Source organism: Myotis myotis, unplaced genomic scaffold, assembly GCF_014108235.1.
Source record: "Myotis myotis isolate mMyoMyo1 unplaced genomic scaffold, mMyoMyo1.p scaffold_m19_p_6, whole genome shotgun sequence".
Classification (NCBI taxonomy): domain Eukaryota; kingdom Metazoa; phylum Chordata; class Mammalia; order Chiroptera; family Vespertilionidae; genus Myotis; species Myotis myotis.
The window spans coordinates 33,796,129-33,817,811 of record NW_023416368.1 but is presented as its reverse complement, the minus strand read 5'-3'; the positions used below and the strand labels follow the sequence as shown (position 1 = coordinate 33,817,811).

General features: G+C 43.6%; 1 long non-coding RNA gene across 1 annotated transcript in view; it reads left to right on the top strand.

Moving 5' to 3' along the window:
• Positions 1–21,683, top strand: part of LOC118658982 — a 75,128-nt gene that overhangs the window by 48,596 nt on the left and 4,849 nt on the right. The window lies entirely within an intron of this gene.

Genomic DNA, 21,683 nt, shown 5'->3' with positions numbered 1-21,683 from the left:
TAATCACACAAAATGTGGTCTTTTGTTACTAGCTTCTTTTCCTTATATTATGCTTCCAAGGTGCATCCATGTTGTAGCATATATTAGAACTTCATTTCTTTTTATGGCTGGATAATATTCCATTGTATGCGTATACTTCCATTCATCAGTTCATGGTCATTTGGGCTGTTTCTACTTTTTGGATATTATGAATACTGCTGCTGCGGACACTAATGTACAAGTTTGTGTATGTACATATGTTTTTATTTCTCTTGACTCTATCAATAGTAAAAGTGCTGGGTCATATGATAACTCAGTATTTAGCATTTGGGGGAACTGTCAGATTGTTTTCCAAAGCAGCTGCACTACTTACTTTACTTTCCTACCAGGAGCATATGAGGGTTACAATTTCTCCATGTCCTTGCCAGCATCTGCTATAATCTGTTCTTTGGATTATAGCCATTCTAGTGGCATGATGTTGTATCTCACTATGGTTTGATTTGATATATATATATTTTTTTTTTTTGATTTTTTACAGAGAGGAAGGGAGAAGGATAGTTAAAAACATCGATGAGAGAGAAACATTGACCAGCTGCTTCCTGCACACCTCCTACTGGGGATGTGCCCACAACCAAGGTACATGCCCTTGACCGGAATTGAACCTGGGACCTTTCAGTCTGCAGGCCGATGCTCTATCCACTGAGCCAAACCGGTTTGGCTGATTTGCTTTTTTCCTGATGGCTAATGTTGAGTATTTTTTCATGTGCTTCTTGGTTATTTGTATATGATCTTTGGAGAAATGTATATTCAGATCCTTTGCCCATTTTTTAAAACTGGGTATTTGTCTTTCTATTATTGAGTTGTAAGAGTCCTTTATATATATGATTTGTAAACATTTTCTATCGTCCTCTGGGTGTTTTTATACTTTCTTGACTGATATTCTCTGCGGCACACAATTTTTAATTTTGATGAAATCCAATTAATTAATCTATTTCTTCTTTGGCTGTTTGTGCTTTTGATTTCATAGCTAAGAAGCCACTGCCTATTCCAAGTAACAAATATTTACACCTAGGTTTTCTTTCTAGAGTTTTGCCTCTTATGTTTAGGTCTTTGATGTGTTCTGAGTTATTTTTCCGAATTGGTGTGAGATAAGAGTCCAACTTCATCCTTCTGCATGTGAATATTCACTTGTCTTAGCACTACTAGTATTTGTTGAAGCTACTCCTTCTCTCATTGAATTGCCTTGATACCCTTGTCAAAAATCAGTTGACCTTACATATAAAGGTTTATTTAAGACTTTTTAGCTCTCCTATTGATCCCATCCTTATGCCAGTATCACTCAGTCTTAATTATGGAAGCTTTGTGGTAAGTTTTGAAAGTGGGACATATGAGTTCTCCAACATTATCCCCCCCAAATTGTTTTGGTTGTTTTGGTTGTTTGGTTCCCTTGTACTTCCACATGAATTTTAGAATCAGCTTGTCAGTTTCTGCAAAGAAGCCCATTAGAATCTGATGGGGATTGCTTTGAATCTGTATATCTTCTGATCCATGAATATGGGATGTTTTTCCATTTATTTAGGTCTTCTTTAATTTCTTTCAAAAATGTTTTGCAGCCCTAGTTGGTTTGGCTCAGTGATTGGAACATCGGTCTGCTGACTGAAAGGTCCCAGGTTTGATTCTGGTCTAGGGCATGTACCTTGGTTACTGGCTCCATGCCCGGCTCCAGATGGGGCGTGTGCAGGAGGCAACCAATTGATATGTCTCTCTCAGGTCGATGTCTCCCTCTCTCTGTCTCTCCCCCTCCTTTCTACTCTATCTAAAAATCAATGGGAAAAATATCCTCGGGTGAGAATTAACAAAAAAGAAAAAAATGTTTTGCAGTTTTCACTGTGTAAATCTTAAAGTTCTTATTTAAATTATCCTGAAGTATTTTATTCTTCATGAATTGTTTTTTAAATTTGTTTTTGGGTTATATTGCTAGTATATAGAAATGTAATTGATTTTTGCATATTAATCTTATATCTTGCAAACTTATTAGTATGCTGGACTTATTAGTTCTAATAGTAGTTTAGTGGATTCCTCAGGATTTTTTATATACAAAATCATGCCATCTGTGAATAAACAATAGTTTTACTTCTTCTTTTCTGGCCTGTCTTTTATTTATTTTTCTTGTCTAATTGCTCTGACTAGAACTTCATTAGTGTTGAATAGAAGTGATGAGAGTGGATATTTTGCTTATTCCTGACAGTAGGAGGAATTCAGCCTCTCATTAATAGGATGTTGAGGGGTTTTGTACATGTCCTTTATCGTGCGGAGGAAGTTCCTTCCTGTTCCTAGGTTGCTGAGTGTTTTTATCATGAGGAGCTGTTGAAGTTTATCAAAGGCTACTCAGGTGACCATGTGGTTTTTGTCCTTTATTCTACTGATCTGGTTTATTACATAAATTGACTTTAAGATGTTAAACAAACCGGTATTCCTGGAATAAATCACACTTGGTCATGGCGTATGAACCTTTTTATATGTTGTTGGATTTGTTTTTCTAGTATTCTGTTGAGGATTATTATATCTATATTCCTAAGATATATCAGTCTGAAGTTTTCTTACTTATGATGCCTTTATCTGTTTTTGATACTGGGATAATACTGACCTCATAGAATAATCTGGGAAGTGTTCCCTCCTGTTTATCTTTTTTAATGACTTATTTTTCATATTGTAAAAATAAAAAGATATAGAAAAGTATAAGTAAAATTAAAATTACTAGTAATTCCACTATATAGAGGTAAGCAGTATTATTATCTAGGTGAATTTTCTTCCCATTTTTCTATGCTTATACATGTTAAAATACAAAATAGGCATCATGCTCTATATGGAGTATGGTATGCTGTTTTGCTTTTTTTTGATGTTAAAATTATATTTGTGAGCTACAATGAAATATTATTCAACCATAAAAAGGAATGAGGTGCTGATACATTCTATAACATGGATGAACCACAAAAACATCATGCTAAGTGAAAAAACCAAATTCAAAAGGTCATATATTGTCTGATTACATTTACATGAAATATTCATAATAGGTAAATCCATAGAGGCAGTGTGAAGATTGATGGTTGCCAAGGGCTGGAGAGTGTGAAATGCTTAATGGGTACAGAATTTCTTTTTGATGATAATGTTTGGAACTAGAGAGAGGTGGTGATTGCACAACATTGCGAATATACTGAATGCCACTGAATTGTTCATTTTTAAAATGCTTCTCTTTAGCCCTGGCTGGATGGCTCAGTTGGTTGGAGCACCATCCCATGCACCAAAAAGACTGTGGATATGATTCCCAGTCAGGACACATACCTAAGTTTCAGGTTCAATTCCCAGTTGGGTTGCATACGGAAGGCAACTGCTTGATGTTTCTTTCTCACATACATGTTCCTCTTTTTCTCTCTCTCTTTCTCAAATCAACGGAACATATCCTCAGGTGAGGGTTAATAAATGAATTAAATAACCATCTTTATGTTAATCAAATTTTACCCCAGTAAAAAATTATATTTGTGAATGTTATTAGATGTGATTTAAAATAAAGCTCTTATTAAGTTTGATTTTAAAATATTTTATTAGATTTAAAAAATTATAATATGAATATATTTGCTTGTGATAGAGTGAAGTGATAGTTAAGGTTTATGTGCAAATTTCAGAATAGCATAATGATTTCTCAATAGCTACAAAATATTTCATTATTTTATTATATAGCTAATCTAATTTTTTATTTTGTATTATGCTATAATGAATATCTTTAGCATTGTTTCCTGGAAGTGAGTTATTATTTCTTGAGCTTTATAAGATACTCTAAGCTCAAAAACCATAAAATTAATACATAAATTGAACTATATTCAAATAAAAATGTTCTGTTCATCAAAGTATCATTGTAAGAGTGAAATGGCAAGTTACAAAGTAAGAAAAAATATTTATAAAACATATACAGCTGATCCTTGAACAACATGTTTGAACTGCACGGTTCTACTTACATGCCATTTTTTTCAATATGCATAGTACTGTCAATGTATTTCTCTCCCTTATTATTTTTTTAATAACATGTCCTATTCTCTAGCTTACTTTATTGTAAGAATACACTATATGATACATATAACATACAAAATAAGTGTTAATCGACTGTTTATGTTATTAGTAAGGCTTTGAGTCAACAGTAGGCTACTAGTAGTTAAGGTTTAGGGGGTCAAAAGTTATATATGGATTTTTTTTTTTTGCCCTGGCAGGATAGCTCAGTTGGTTAGAGTGTCATTGCGATTCACCAAGATTGCAGGTTTGGTCCCAGGTCAGTACACATATAAGAAGCAACCAATGAATGCATCAAGAAATGGAACAACAAATCAATATTTCTCTCTCTCTTTCTCAAATTCAATAATTTTTTTAAAAAAGAACAAAACTGGGGACTCTTTCCCCCTTCCCACGTGGGAGTCTGTGCTGTGAGTTTCTTTTCCCTTCCCCACATGGGAGTCTGTACTTGTTCTTTAATAAATTTCCACTGTTGCTGTATATATTAAAAAAGAACAAAATTTATATGTGCTTTCTTGACTGTGCAGGGGTTGGTGCCCCTAACCCCCATGTTGTTCGAGGGTGATTAGTAAATGGCTTGGATCCAGCATATATAAAGGGCTTCTATAAATTCATAAGAAAAAGAACTAAATATAAAAATTTCTGAGTATAGCTAAGGTAGTATTTAGAGGAAATTTTATAGCATTAAATGTATGTATTTAAGAAGAAATTATGAGCCAAGGATGCATTTCAGGAAGTTATTTTCAAAGAAAGTAGAAAAATTAAAAACATAAGAATTTTAATGAAATAAAAATCAAACATATAATAGAGAGAATTTTTTTTTATTGATTTCAGAAAGGAAGAGAGAGCGAGAGAGAAGTAGAAACATCAATGATGAGAGAGAATCATTGATCAGCCGCCTCCTGCACACCCTCAACCAGAGATTGAGCCCAAAACTCAGGCATGTGCCCTGACCAGGAATCCAGCTGGTGACCTCTAGATGCATGGGTTGACTCTTAACCACTGAGCTGAGCTCATTATTCTTTTTGAAGAACAAAGTTTAGTATTAAAATTCTCTCTATTAACCTGGCCAATGTTTCCATCTTCCTCTCCCTCTCCCCTTCTCTCTCTCTAAAATCAATAAAAAAAAATCTATTAAAAGGATAATGAAATTGATAAAATTCTGATGAGAGTAATAAAGAAAAAAATAGATGAACAAATAATGAATAGTAAGAATGAAGAAGGGGACATTACTAGATGTCCTAGAGACATCCAGAAGATACTAAGAAGATATGAACAACTTAATGCTAATAAATGTAAAAAGTTTAGATGAAATGGGAAAAATCTCTAGAAATAGTAATTGGGAAAAATCCCTAGAAACAATAACTTACCAAAAGTGATTAATGAAGAAATGGAAAACCTGAAATAATTCCATAACAATTACAGAAATTGAATCAGTAACTTAAAATCTTCCCACAAAGAAATCTCCAAGTCCAGATAGCTTTACCTGTGAATTATATTGAACATTCGAGAAAAATAAAAATCCATTCATATAGAATCTCTTCTAGAAATTTAGAAGCTTTGACTCCCAAAGAACCAAAGTTATCCTTCATAACTCATTTCACAATATTAATATGACCCTGACCCTCAAATCTAACAGTCAATATAGGAAAATTAAAGGCCAATCTCACTTATGAACATAGATATAAAAACTCTAAAGTACCGTGGAACCTCATTTCTCAAAGTTAATTCATTCCGGAAGGCTGTTCCAGAAGCTATTTGTTCGAAAACCAAATAATTTTCCCCCATTAGAAATAATGTAAATTGAAGCAATCAATTCCAGATCCCCAAATGATTCCCTGTTTTAAACTTTTTATATATAGTACATGTCTAATGTACTTTTATAAATAAACACTTCTTTTCTTAAAATTATTGAACCACCCCCTACTAGCCTTAAGTGAATGTTTCATGTATCACTGCCTCGGAAATGCTGTCACTGACTAACTGCTTTTGGTTTATCCAATCAACAACAGTTTTTCTACCTACTCAGTTGCCTGTGATTGTTGTTTTGTGAGCACCCTTAGGAACATTAGCACTCCTTTAAAAAAATTTAAATAAATTTTTTATTGTTTAAAGTATTACATATGTCTCCTTTTTCCCCCATTGTCCTCTCCCCGGGCCATTCCTATCTCCCAGCGCATGCCCTCACCCCACTACTGTCTGTGTCCATTGGTATGCTTATATGCATGCATACAAGTCCTTTGGTTGATCTCTTACCCCACTCCCCACCCCCTTACCTACCCTCTGAGGTTGTAGGGTCTATTCGATGCTTCTATGTCTCTGGATCTAATTTTGTTCATCAGTTTATGTTGTTCATTATAACCTTAGCACTCTTGATGTCCTCTTTATGTTTTAAAATTGTGCTAATCTTTGATTTCACCAGCAACAAAAGCATTCTCTCCTTTGTTTGTTGCCTGAGACACTTTTGATCTTGCTGAGGTATCAGCATGGAAGGGTTGCCAGGTTGATAACTGGAGTTTTGGTCTACAACTGAGACTTTTTATTGCTGTGAACAACTTGTTTGAGAATCAAATTGTTTGGAGATGGAAGATGTTCAACAAGCAAGGTTTGATTATATTAAACAAAATTTAACATCATATAAAAAGGATGGTGCAGTAGTGTGGGGGAGAACTGAGGAGGGACAGGAGTGTGGTGGAGGGGTTAAGTGGGGGTGGGGGGCTGTTGGAAAAAAGGGGACATCTGTAATACTTTCATCAATAAAGATAAAATTTTTTAAAAAGGGTAGTGCATATGATCAAGTTATATATAATCCTAGGAATGTAAGATTTGTTTAATATTCAAAATCCAGTTAATGTTATTTATCACACTAACAGATTAAAGAAAGAAAAATCTTATGGTTATCTCAATGGATGTAAAAAAAGCATTTGATAAAATTTAACTCCCATTGAACTAAATGGATAAATAATTTTTTAAAAAATAATTTTTGCCAAACTGGAACTTCCTTAATTTTATAAACACTATATTTTAAAAAATAATTAATGCAAGTATCATACTTAGTGGTGAAACATTGTAAGTTTTCCCTTTGAAAATTGGAATAAAACAAAGATACCCATTACTAATACTTTTATTCAGTACTGAACTGAAGGTCCTGGCTAGCACAGTAAAGAAAGAAAAGAAATAAGGATTGGAAAAGAAAGAAACAAAACTGTCATTAGTTATAGATAATATAATAGTGGAAATAAAAAATAATCTACATATAATTAGATTATATTAGAATATATATTAGAATATATTAGAATAATTAAGAGAGTTCAGCAAGTTTCCTGGACTTAAAGAAAATCAATAAAGAAAAATCAATGTATTTAACAACAACAAAGAGAAAAATATATTTTAAAAGGGTATCATTTGTAATAATAGAAATTTAGTAAGACTCCAATGCAAAAAATATTGAAAGCATTATTGACAGAGATTAAAGAGCTTAATAAATTAAAGTGGTACTCATGGATGGGTAGACTCAATGTTATAGATATTGTTAGTTCTTCCCAAAGTGATCTATAGATTCAGTTTTATTCCTAATAAAAACTCAATGTTTTATGGAACTTGATAAGGCGATTCTTAAATTTATATGAGCATACAAAAGGCCAAGAATAACTTAGTCACTCTAGAGAAAGAATGGGGTTAGAGGAATTGCTATACCCGGTTAATCTAAACCTATAGTAGTTAAGAGAGTGTGGCATTACTTGGGAATAGACAGTTCAATGAAAGAACTGAGACAGAAACAGACCTACACACATCTGGACACTTGATTTCAGACAGAGATGACAGTGCATAGCAGTGGCAAAAAGACAGATTCTCAAAGAAACTTCACTAGAATCATTAGGTATCCACTAGGGAAAAGAATAAAATTGGAAACCTACCTCACAACAAATTCTTCCTTGAGGTGGCATCTGGGTGGCACATCTTTGCATCTGCCACAAGCCCAAACAGGCAATAACCCAAATGTCAATCAGCTGAAGAAAGGTTAAACTCGGCTGTGTTCATATGACATACCCATAATTCCCCAGTGTTTCCTCATGCACTTTTGTGATCTATCCATCTTAGGGCAACCACTGATCTTGCTAATACTTGATTTGGTCAGTCTTTAAATTCTAGTCCTTCTAGTAGATGTGCAGTTTTAATTTGTATTTCCCTAATGACAAAAGATGTTGAATATCTTCTCATGTGTTTGTTATCTAAATGTCTTCTTTGGTGAAATCTTCAAGTCTTTTGCCCATTTTAAAATTGGATTGTATATAATTTTTGTATGAAATTTGCATATGTAATTTTGTGTATGGCTCATACATATAGGCCTATAATCCATATCAAGTTAATTTTTGTATATGGTTAATGGTGTAAGAGTCACAGGTCACTACATTGCATATGGCTATCCAATAGTTCCAGCACCATTTGTTGGAAAGATTCTTTGTTCCCCCTTGAATTGCCTTGGTACTGTTTGTTGAAAATCAATTGATCGTGTACATGTGGGTCTATTTCTATTTTTACACTAAAATCACATTTTTTACACTGGCTTTTCAATTTGACCTGAATTCATTTAGTATAAGATCTGAGGTATAGTCTGGATTTATTTTTTCTCAAATAGTTAACCAATTGTCCTTGGGGGGGAAATCATACTTTTTATCTCTACTATTTGAAGCCCAAGCTTATTATAGGTAGATTTATTATGCTATATATAAAGTCTATTTCTGGGCAATTCTGTTTCATTGACGTGTCTGTGGGTTTAGTATCAGTTGTGTGGAGAATGTGTTGATTAATATTCTTACCTGGAACTGAAGGGGAGCCCAGAGCTCCGTCTGCTCTGGGAAGACTGCCCCACCTCAGATCTCCAGACCACCATCAGCAGGAGTGACAAGGGCTCCTGACAAATAATGTCTCCTTCCTCCCAACAAACCCAACCTGGCCGCCACCCTCTGGCTTGGGCCCCTCAGGACCTCATCAGACCTTTAGTCAGAACCCACAAGAGGCCTAGAACTCTCAGGACATCCCTCATCCCAGGACTCTAAGCCTCGTATGGCCCTGTATTTCCCTTTTCTGACTTCATGGCCCACCCTACTCCATGTCCAGAAATCCTTTCACTGGACTCTCTGAAACTTGTGGTGTAGCATCATCAACAAACTCCCCTATATCCTGGACATCATTTCGGAATGTCCCCTTTGCTTTCTTGCTCTAATGGAAAACTACCTCCCTGCAAGGACTCTGTTTTCCCAGTAGCCCCTCAAGTGCTTGTGGTCCCCTACTCCTGGGTCTAGGAATGAGAGGCGCCCATTTTGCCCCCCAGTGCCATTTCTGTTTGCCCTCCTCCTTACAAACACCCATGTTTGAATGCCAGGTGATCAGTCATGACCACCCATTTCTCCCGCTTTTGCAGTCATTCACAGACCTCCTGTCATTTGCCCTCATTCCTTGAAATTTTAGATCCTGACCCACAGTAACCTTCTCCAAGCCCCCTCCTACCTTTTTGTTTGTTTGTTGCATCAGTCATGTGGATGAACAAGCCTCTCAGCCCCTTGGCCCCCTCTTCAAGATCTTGGCTTCTGCAATATTTTGGCCTCTCACTCCCATAGCCAGACTTTGATCTGTCAAGGCAATTCCTTCTTCATCTCGATATCATGTATCCCCCTCTGTGAAAAGCACTGCCTTTCTCTCCAGTTCACTCCCTCTAGTACCCCCACTCCAACAATTCTTCCTGGAACCTATGATCCAAGAAAGATTCATTATCCCCCACCCCTCGAGTACCACTTCTCTCTTTAGTCAGCTCAGTATATAGTCACCTGGCAAAACCACGACCCCGGTTAAACTCAACCCTCTACCCACTCTACACCTGCACCCACAAGCTGCCCGGAACTGACAAAAAACCTACAATGGGCTGACCAGTCTCACTCCACTGACAGCCTTGTCCTAGTTTGCTAAGAAAATAGAAGCCCTTGGAAGAGCAGTTCCACGGCCTCCACCACGGCTTCCCCCACCCACCTGCATCTGTGTTCATCAACTCTGCCTTCCATGTCCCTAATACGGACGAAGCGTCCATGTTCCTATTCAAGGACAGCCCCTTTTTTTCTGCACCAGATGCCGTCCCCATCTGCCTACTCAAGGACTTCACTCCAACACTTATCCCCTTCTCACCCGCATCATCAAAACAGCCGTCTCTGCGGGAGTGTTCCTAACACATACAAATACTGTAATTTTTCCATCCTAAAGAGAAACCTTGCCCTGGCCAGTTTGGCTCAGTGGATAGAGTATCGGCCCTCGGACTGAAGGGCCCCAGGTTCAATTCCCATCAAGGTCATGTACCTCAGTTGCAGGGTCCCAGGTTCAATTCCCGTCAAGGGCATCTACCTCAGTTGCAGGCTCAATCCCCAGCCCCGGTCAGGGCTCATGTGGGAGACAACCAATGGATGTGTCTCTCTCACGTGGATGTTTCTCTCTGTCTCTTCCCCTCCCTTCTACTCTCTCTTTAAAAAAGAAAATCAATGGGAAAATATCCTCAGATGAGGATTAACAAAATAAAAAATCAATTAAAAATATATTTTTTAAAAAAGAGAAACCTCCTCTTGGCCTTACATTCCCCTCAGGCTCCACCCAACTTCTCTCATCCTCTTTATGGCACAGCTCTCAGAAGGAATGGACTCTTCTTGCCGCCTTCAAGTCCTCTCCTTCCTTCCTTTCTCCCTTCCACTCCCATCAGGCTTTAGCCCCCACACCCCAGCAAAGCTGCCTTTGTCAGGGACTTTCCACGTTGTTAAATCTCAGGCCTCGCCTTCCTTGCCTCTCCGTAGCATGTAAGAGTTCATCTCTCCTTCCCTGGTGCCCAGATCAGCACCACCCTCTCCTGGTTCCCCTTCTACCTCTCTGGTTGCTCCTCCTCTGTCTCCTTTGCTGGCACTTCATCTCCAAGGCTCCACCCTTGGACCTCTTTTCTTTTCTTCCTCTTTTTTTAAAATATATTTTTATTGATCTCAGAGAGGAAGGAAGAGGGATAGAGAGACAGAAACATCAATGATGAGAGAGAATCACTGAGTGGCTGCCTCCTGCATGCCCCACAGTGGGTCTAGAGCCCACGACCTGGGTATGTGCCCTGACCAGAATCAAACCGTGACCTCCTGGTTCATAGGTTGATGCTCAACCACTGAGCCATGCCTGCTGGGCAGCCCTTGGACCTCTTTTCATCTCTTGTCTACACTAACTCCCTTGATAATTTTCTCCGAGCAGTGGTTCTCAACCTGTGGGTCACAACCCCTTTGGGTGTCGAACAAGCCATTCACAGGGGTTGCCTAAGACCATCGGAAAACACATATATAATTACATATTGTTTTTGTGATTAATCACTATGCTTTAATTATGTTCAATTTGTAACAGTGAAATTGGGGGTCACCACAACATGAGGAACTGTATTAAAGGGTCGCGGCATTAGGAAGGTTGAGAACCACTGTTCTGCAGTGTTATGGTTTTAAATACCATTCATTTGCTGATGACTTCTAAATTTATATATCTGGCCTAAGCCTTTTTCCGATTCCACCTCATATTGTCTCTAGGCAGTCTCCTGAATCTGAATTGTGGCCACACCACTTCAATTAGGCCCAAGTCGCCAGTTCTATGGAGTGAGGGCAGCTGGAATGGGGGCCAGTGACTCAGTGAATGCTGCCAGCTGGTAGATTCAGTCTGCGCTCTGGGCTGGCTAAGCAGCTTGGTGTGAAGCACTCATAGCTGGGTCAAGGGTGGCTGCATCTCATAGGCATACAGGTGCCTGCCTCGGGACACTCGGCCTGCTGGGCCTCCTTCCTGCCTGCCTTCAGGGCACAGTGACCTTTCAGGGGGATACTGCTAAAGGTCTAGCCCTGAGGTATTGCCCATTCATCTTGTGGCCTCCATACCAAGCTGAGATTGTCTCTCCCCTGGACTTCATTGCTCTCTGGGACCCCACAGGGACCCGGCCAAGTGAGAAATTCTGTAAAACCCCTCTAAGTTCATCTCCCACCTTCTGGGCTCACTGCTCTGGAACCACACCATACCTGAGGAACCCAGGTAGGCTTTCAAGGTGTGTTATGTCACCTGGGCCCAGTACGCACAAATGGGAAGCCAAAAGCCTTATTCACTGCAGCAGGGGGCATCGAAGCCTCCTGCATGGGCTTCTCAGCAACAGATGGAACAGAGGGCAGTGTTCTCCCCACACCACTCAAGGCTGCAATTTTGCAAACCAAGAATTAAAGTCTGGAATACTCAATGCCCTGCGGTCTCGAAAAGTGGGAGGATCCTAAAGGAAGATCAACTTCCCTTAGAAGCCAGGCACATTGGCAGGACGTGTCCGGGTAAACAAGTGATCTTGAGGCAATGCTAATCTGCTTTTTCCTCTTCTTCAGAGTGTCTGGTCAAGTCTAAATTGAATTATTAATTTAGTCCTGTGTACCCGTGTCACTTTTCCAGACAACTCACCCACGGTCAATTTCAACATGCAATTTGCAATGAAATTTGACTGATCAGCAATACCATAATCAGTTGCAAATGTCTGTGCTTGTATTTGTTTGGCGTAGGGTCTTTTTCATTCAAGTGAGGGAGGCCACTAAATGTCATGACCTTGTTCTGGGACAATGACTAGCCAGAAGTTGTTTGTTGGGTCAGGGATGGGCTGGATGGTGAAGAAAATAGATTGTGGGGACTTGAAGCTGCAGCACGTGGAATTGTGTTTTCACCTTAACACATTTATGTTCACAAGAGTAATTTGAGTTGCATAGATGATAACACATGTAATCCATAAGGTAGAAGGGAGCTGGCGTTACCTTGCCTGGCTTCACCCTTTAATCCAGTGGTTCTCAACCTTCCTCATGTTGTGACCCAACCATAAAATTATTTTCATTGCTACTTCATAACTGTAATGTTGCTACTCTTATGAATTGTAATGTAAATATCTGATATGCAGGATGGTCTTAGGCGATCCCAGTGAAAGGGTCGTTCGACCGCCCAAGGGGTCGCGACCCACAGGTTGAAAACCGCTGCAATCTCTTCAGATCTACTTGCTGCAGACCTCCAGTAACAGGGGCTTCTGACCTGCTGAGGCAGCTCTAGTTCTGAGAAACTTTTTTGCCTGGACTCCTATCTGCCGTTGTAGGTCTGTCCACCTAGTGCAGGGCTCTGGTCTCAACTCAGAAATTGTCTCATTGCCTGAGTTTGGGCCAGTCTCTAAGCCTCAATTTGTCCACCTGAAAATAGGGAACCCAGTTGTCCTATCTCAAGGATTGTAACAGAGTGTCTAGCTGTAAGCAACGGAAATTGACTCTTAACTTCAGCAGGTTGACTCCATTGACTTAAGCAGAAAAATAATAGGGATATTGAGCAGCTCAGAGAATCTCTGGGCAGAGCAAAGAAGCAGCCCAGAGGCCACACAGCCACAAGAAGGGCCCCAGATCATACTGCAGAACTGGCTCCGCCAAGACCTTGCCTCTATCACTGTCACTACCACCACCCTGCACTAGGCTCTGCTGTCTGGGCTGCAGCATCCTGTCCTTGCCCTCAAGTGCCACCAGCTCCACTGTCCCATGGAGGCTGGTCTATTGCACCCACATGACCACCAAGGACAACTCTCTGTGGTCCCTGCTTCTTTGGTCCACTAGCTCCCAGGTCATAGTTTGGAGCCATATGTCTGATTATCAAAGCCTAGGGCCGTGGTCGGCAAACTGCGGCTCGCGAGCCACATGCGGCTCTTTGGCCCCTTGAGTGTGGCTCTTCCTAAGCCTTAGGAGTACCCTAATTAAGTTAATAACAATGTACCTACCTATATAGTTTCAGTTTAAAAAATTTGGCTCTCAAAAGAAATTTCAGTCGTTGTACTGTTGATATTTGGCTCTGTTGACTAATGAGTTTGCCAACCACTGGCCTAGGTCATGGGCCCCTGCCCTGCCACAGGGAGGCTGGGAAAAGTGTGCACGTGGTACTTTCAGTCTCTATGGTGGAAGTGGCTCTACCTCAAAATAAGGGGAATTCCCCATCACAGGAAGAGGGTTCAGATCCTGGGTAGCCAAAAAGAAGAACAGAGAGTCAATTAAGATAATAGATGTTAAAGAGGTTTGAAAAGGTATCAAGTTCTACCCACTTGCCAAAGATTATTCATTTTGTAACTATTTCTGCAGATACAGAGGGGAGAATGTTGTGGTTCCTGTCCTCAGAGACAGCACAGTACCCTCAGGGAGGAGGAGGCCTGGGCTGGATGACTCCTGTTCCTAGCAGGGGCTGGTGACCTTTGTGGATTTCAGGGTGCCCAGATTGTATGCTGATTAACTATGAAGTACTAAGTCCCGGGGAGGGGGGGGGTGCAATATCTGAGGCTTCTCGGGCAACCCAAAGCTTGCTTGGAGGTGGGTGGTGTCTCATATTCTCACTGTATCTGGGGCTGTGTATCAGTCCACTGAAGTCTGATGCAGACTCAGAGCTGAGGAATCCTGTCCTTGCGTGCCTCTTTCCATTGAGAGAACTGTGTCCATGAGGTAGCTTAGAGGGCCCATAGAGGAGTCCTCTAAAGGGCTCACCGCAGCCTGTGTGAGCAAACCAAGCAGACCACTGCAAGCGCAGAGCTAAGGCCCAGGAAGGTCCACACTGAGGTCATTTCCCCACAAGCCTCCGCCCCTCTAGCTCTCTGGGAGATGGAGAGTGTATCTTATTGTAGGGCTAGATAGGGCAGGGGAAGGGCAGAGGGGCCAAGTTAAAGCCCATTTTAGACTTGGCATTGGGTCTCAATTTTACTAGAGCCTTTCTGCATTGTTCAAGCTCTCCTAAATTGTTGGCTGCCTGTGGGCTCAGCTCAACAGCACATAGAACATGGCCTGGCACCTGAGAGGTTTCTAGTCATGTTTACCTAAGGAGCAGGGGTCGTGGGGCTAATGACCCCACTGCACCTTCTCTCAGGGAGGAGAGCTTCCCACCGCAGATGTCTGGATAAAAGGAAAAGAGGAGATCATTGGACCATTCCAGTGTTAGGAGGCCCTAAGGGTGCTCTGCACACAGTAGGTGCTTCTTGCCCCTGGATAGAATAGAGTTTCCAGTCCTTGGAGCAGGATCTGGGTCTGCCCTAAAGCCAGCCAGGTCCCCACTCTGTGGACTGGAGAAGACTCAGGGTTGGGCCCAGAGGGAGCAGGACCTGCCCCAGGTCACACAGAAGTCCCCTAGAGTGGGGGACTTGAGTTACTGGAGAGGATAGTGTCAGCTTGGAAGACTAGGCACTGAAGTCAAAGAAAAGCAGAGCCTGCCTACCTTCACCCCACTGTACAGATGGGCAAACTGAGTCTTTAAAAAAAATGGGTGACTTGTCCCTACCTCACAGCTCATCTGCTGTCCTGCCCACTTCTTTCCTCTCTCTCCTTCTCCAGCTCTGAAGAAGAAGTACTGAAAAGCATCATAGCCATATCTGGCCCAGGTCAGGCACCCCACCTTCTGCCCTGCTCTAGAACAGGGGCCAGCAAACCATGTGAAGAGTCATATAGTAAATATTTAGACTTGGAGGTCCATAGGTCCATATAGCTCTGTTGCAGCTACTCAACTCTGCCTTGGAATGTGAAAGCAGCCAGAGATAATATGTAAATGAATGGGCCTGGCTGTGCTCCTTTGTTTATGAACACTAAAATTTGAATTTCATATAATTTCCACATGGCATGAAATATTATTCTTTAATTTTGTTTCAACCATTAGAAAATATAAAAAACTATTCTTAGCTCAAGGGCTGTACAAAAATAGGCAGAGGGCCAGATCAGGCCTTCAGGCCATAGTTTGCCAATTCCCTGTTCTAGAATGTGCTGTCCTGGGGCCCAGATTTCCAGAGTCACTGAGGCGGTAAGTCATGTCATACTGAAATATGGGCAGTAATAGAGTGGCGAACCGTTCTGGTTTTCCCAGGACTGAGGGGTTTCCTGGGATATGGGATATTTGATGCTACTACCAGGACTGTCCCAGGCAAACCAGGACAGTTGGTCACCCTCGCTGGTAATCATTAACCCAGAGACAGGGTCTTGGTGTGGCCCCACGGGCCTTCCCCGTGCACTGCCTAGTGCTTGTGGTTTGTGGTAGGGCCTCTCCCGCTCTGCCTGGCCCTTAGCAAGGAGATGCCCCCTCCTCCAAGCAAGAAACCTCTGTGGTCTGGGCGCTCTTAAAAGGCAGGAAGTTGAATCATCAACTCCGGTAACGTCTCAGTCAGCCTGTGGGTCTGCCCTGGGAGCTCAGGGCTCCAGGCCCAGGGAGCTGGCTCTACACTTTGTTTGCTGCTCTTTCCGACCAGAAAAGCTCCGGAGAGAGGCCTCCAGGGAGGCTTCTGAAGAAATGAGAGCCGCGGAGTCAGGTGGGGAGGAGAGAGGATGGCAGGCTCTCACTGGCTCTGTCCTGAGCTTGCTGTGTGGCCTTCAGTGACTCCCTCGCCCTCTCTGTTTCTTGGCTTTGGCTTCTACCACAGAAATACTGATTCTTGAAATCCCCTTGAATGAAGAGTGTGGACCAAAGTGAGAGCATCCTGGATCTCTGAATGCTTTATGACCAGGGATGCAGGATGCTCAGATACACATCCCTGTCTCCTGCTCACCAGGGAGCAGAACCTGACCAGCCACCCCGGTTCAGACTGCAGAGGTTTTAGAAGGGCAACAAGTCTGGACTTAGAGAGCTGGAGGAGAGGGGCAGAAGAGAAGTAGGTTAAAGAGGAATCCTCACCAATAATAACAATGTTATTCATGCCATCTGTTGTTCATTAAGCACTCACTCTGTGCCAGCCCCTGGGTGATCTCAGTTGATCCTTACAATGACCCTTTAAGATAAAAACTATTATTATTATTATTATTATTATTATTTCTGTTGTATATGTGAGGCAAATGAAGCCCAGAGAGGTTAAGTACCTTGCCCATGGCCAAACAGCTACCAAGTGGTGGAGCAGGCATTAACCATTTGTTAGACTGTAGCTTTAGGGCTCGGGTGCTCAGGTGGCACAGGGAGGAATGAGCTCCCCCGAGAGGTCAAGGACAGGGCGGGGGAGAAAGTGTGCTTCCTTTCTGATGCTGCATAAGGAGCTCCAGAACATACTTAGAAGTGTGGGGCTTGCTGGGTGGGTCGTGCCCTGATCAAGCAGATCACCCTCACGCATTGTTCAGGTTGCCTCTGAGGGCCTAATGAGGAAAGTGGACACACAGCAGGATTTTGCTGCAGAGCAGGCCCTGGGCACTCACTTTTTTTGAGCAAAGACAGCCACCCCTGCTCCAGAGGTGCTCTTGGGTGTCTCTGCCTGCTCCTTCCTGCCCCAGCATTGGTGCCACACTCAGGAGTCAGACTGTGGGCCACAAGACCCATGCCATGCCCTGCGTGGCCTCCCTCTTCCCCTGTAAAGGAGGGGACAATGAGGGCAGAGGACTAGGCCCAGGAGGGGCCCATAGAGTCACTAATAGGGTGTGCTTCTTGGAGTGGAGGCAGCCGCCAACTTAGCTGTCCTCAGAAACCAAGCAGAGAGACCATTCTGGGGAAAGAAGCCAACCCAGCTGCCCAGGCCACTGACTGAACCCCCAACATAGGCTCGGGCTAGGCCTGGAGATGCCTTCTCTCCTGTGAGCAGCAAGTTCAAAGCCAGGCTCAGCCAAACCCCTAAGCATTCCTTACCTTCTCTGGGGCACCATGAAATTTTGCATGAAGCCCTTCCTCTAAAAAGGATTTTGTTCATGTCTGCTATGTGGGCATTGACTGGATTGGTAAGAGTGGGGGTTTTAGAGGGTTCGTTATCTAAAGACCTACTAGGGGCCTGGCCTGGACTGAAGCCTTGAGGAGGCGGTAGGGGGCCTGGAATCTGTGTGCAGTGGCTGAAGCCACCCTCCTGACCCCAACCTGGGCCTGCACTGGACCCCAGGCCTCAGGAGCCAAACCATCTTTGCAGACACTTGGATTCTGTTACCCAACTATTTTGGGCAGCCCTGAGCTAGACTTGATTATGGCAAACTGAAATAGTTCCTTCCTCGATGTGGCTGGCTCTCCCCTCCAAATGAGCCTTTTGGAGACCCTTGGGGTTCTGTGGTGAGCACAACCCCCCATCATACTCTCCAGTTCTTCTGGCAGAAAAGGAAGAGCAGCCCAGGGAGCCTCCGTGCAGAGTGTGAGGTCCATGGGCCCTTGTGGACTGAGTGCCACGGGCAGCACAACGCCTCCCTCCAGGTATGGGCCCCGCCCCTTCCCTGTCCCCAACTCCTTCCCCCTGGAGAAAGGCACAACAGGAATGGCCGGGTGAGGACACTTTGGGACTGTGCCCAGGGAATGACAATTCTGGGCTTCTCCCTACTCCCTGTGAGTGTCAGCCTGGGCGTGGGCCCCGGGAGGCCCCCGTCTTTCCCTAGTCCAAAGGCCACTAACAGCCCAGCAGCTGGGAGTATGTGGAGGGGGGTTCTTCTGCCAGGAGGTGCAGAACAAAGGAGGGCGGGTGGGAGAGAAGGAAGAGGCTGAGCTTAGTGCATATCCTGGCGCCTGAGTGCATCTCTGTCTGGGCAGGACTAGGCCACTGGGGCTGCCCTCAGCTTCCCCTACCGCGCAGCCTGCACCCTGGACAAGGCTCTGCAGAATAGCCTGTCTTCTTCGGCCCCTCCTGCTCCTGAGAGGCAAGTTTCCTATAGGACTTGAGTGAAATAGCACCAGGTTGCCAGGCTCCAGAGCAAGTCCCTATCAAGCTACTCCTGGCCGAGTCTCCCCTCAGGGCATTTGCCTTATCAGGGATGGGTGCTGTCAAACTTGCCAGTGGTGGGATTTCTGACCCAGAGTGCTGGGTGAGGGAGATGATTTGGGTCGGGGCCCTTTGCAAGCCATTCAAATTGTCTCAGGTTGGCAGTGCTCCACTGCAGCGCTGGTCACTGGAGGGGCCGCGTGAGCTCAGTGGGGCCCCAAGTGGTGGGAGCAGGGAGACAGGGAGCTCCTGGGGCATACAGTGTGGCCAAAGCAAGGGGGACCATCCAGCACTCAGAGCTGTTGGCGTGAGATGGTTCTGCCTTGGCGGTGATGAGTGCCTATCATGGGGACATCCAGGCGCAGTGAGAAGGCTGGGCAGGGATGGTGTGCACAAGGGGATTGTGGGAGCAAGGGTCTGGAGGTGGGAACATGCCAGGCAGGGGTAAGGACTAGTGAGCCACCCAGGGAAAATGTATACAAAGGTTGTGAACAATTAGGCGGAGAGCTCTGGCCCTGAGCTCCATGCCTCCCGAAGCATTTGCTAACTTGCTAACCGTTAGGGGTTGAATTGTGCCCCTACAAAAAGATATATGGAAGTGCTAATACCCCTCATTTGAATGTGACCTTATTTGGACATAGGGTATTTGCAGATTTAATTGAGTTAAGATGAGGCCATTGGGGTGGCCCTAATCCAGTTTGACTGAATTCTTGTAAGAAGAGGGGCACTTGGACACAGACACAGGTGCACATGAGGAACCCCGCATGAAGACACAGAGACAACAGACACAGAAGGAAGGTGGCCACGTGAAGATGGAGGCAGAGATTGGAGTTATGCTTCCACAGCCCAGAGTCACCAAACGCTGGAAGAGGCAAGAAAGGCTTCTCCCCTGGAGGCTTTGTAGGGCACATGGCCAACACCTTGATTTTGAACTTCCAGCCTCCAGAACTGCGAGAGAACACATTTCTGTTATTTTTAAGCCACCCAGTTTGCGGTACATACTTTGTTATGGCAGCCGCAGGAGACTGCCACACCAGGCTGGCTCTGCTGCCTGGAACACCCTTCTGCCTGGTTCCTTCCAGTGAATCCTCTCACCACCTCCAGTCCCATCACCTGCTCCATGAGCCGGAGTTGAGTGCGATTTCTCTGTGTAACCTCATGCTGAGCCCTCGTCCAGTAGATCTGTAAGGTTTGCTGGCCAGCCTACATCCCTGCCTAGATTGTAAGCTCCTTGGGGCAGGGCCTGGCCTGCAGTAGGGCAACATAGACCTGGTCCACAGTGGGTGCTCAGTCAATGTGAGGTGGTAAATGGAGGAGTAGTCGAGAGTGCCAAGGCCCTCAGACTGGGATGAGCCATCTACTCCTCCACAGCCTGGCCTATCTGAGGTGGGCACAGAGCCAACCAAAGAGAGGTAACAGCACCATCCACACAGGCCATTTCCCAGCTCCTCCACTTTCTAGCCCCCTCCTGCCCTTATGTGAGTCTGAATGACTTGGGGAAATTCCTAACCTCCCCTTTCAATTGGGCCATTGGCCCTGTGAGTTTGCCACAACATAATTGCTCAGGTCCCTCCAACAAGGGGACTGTGTCTGTGGCTCGATGACTCATGCGCACTGCTCCATCCCACAGCCTTGGGTGGGACCCAGGGCTGGGGTTAGTGCCAGCCAGAGCAGACTAGGAGCTTGGACATCCCGTTGCCCCAAGCCAGTCCCCAGGAACAGAGCGTACCCAAGGCGTTAGGACAAAAATCTGGAAGCAGGGAGGCAACTCTCACTTGAAGTGAGATCTGAGTGATAAAAAGGAAGAGACTGAGGAAACAGTGAACTCAAAGGCCCTGAGGTAGGAATGAGCTTGGTATGATCAGGAACTGGAAAGAAGGCAGGGGAGGCTGGAACATGGTGAAAAGGGGGTCAGTGGGGCCCTAGCCAGTTTTGCTCAGTGAACAGAGTGTCCTGGGTTCGATTTTGGTCAAGGGCACGTACCTCAGTTGCAGGCTGGCCCTCGTCAGGGTGTGTGCAGGAGGCAACCAATGGATGTGTCTCTCTTACATCGATATTTCTCTCTGTGTGTCTCTCCCCCTTCCTTTCACTCTAAAAATCAAGGGAAACATAACCTCAGGTGGGAATTAACAAAAAACAAAAAAAGAGGTCAGTGGTAGGACCTGAGATTAGATTGAGTCCACCTGGATAACTGGGATAATCTCTCCATCTCAACATCCTTAAATCAGTCCTCTCTGCAAAGCCTCTGTTGCTATATGTAAGTATAACATATTCCAGGTTCTGGGGAGCACAACATAGATATCCTGGGGGGGACATTATTCTGTCTTCCACAGTGTCTCTCTCATCCTTACCTTTCTCTCTCACGCTATTGCTACAATTCTGTTTTCCTATCTATCTACCTATATGATCTATTGACCTGTCATCTGGCCACAATTTATCTCTCTTCCTACCTCTTCATCAAGTCTCAACAAGTTACTTATCAATCTATTACTCCTCCATGGCTTTAATCTTTCAATTTGAAAATTGAATCCCCCCTCAGCCCTCTAGCTAATAAACTGACTTTTAAATTCAATTTCAATCCTGGCCGGTGTTGCTCAGTTGTTAGAGCATTTTCCTGTGCACTGAAATGTTTTGGGTTCCAATCCCGGTCAGGGCACATACCCAGGTTGTGGATTTAATCCCAAATTGGGGCACATGCATGAAGCCAACTGGTCAATGTTTCTCTCTCTCTCCCTCTCCTTTCCTCTTTCTCTAGAACAAATGAAAAACATATCCTCAGGTGAGGATTTAAGAAAAGATACTTCAGTCTATCATTATGAATTATCAAGCTTCATATTTTCACATGTGTCATATATGTGAACATTCTTTCTTAATGTCTCCAAATAAATTAAGTAAATATTGAGTGCTTGCCATGTGTCCAATTCTATGT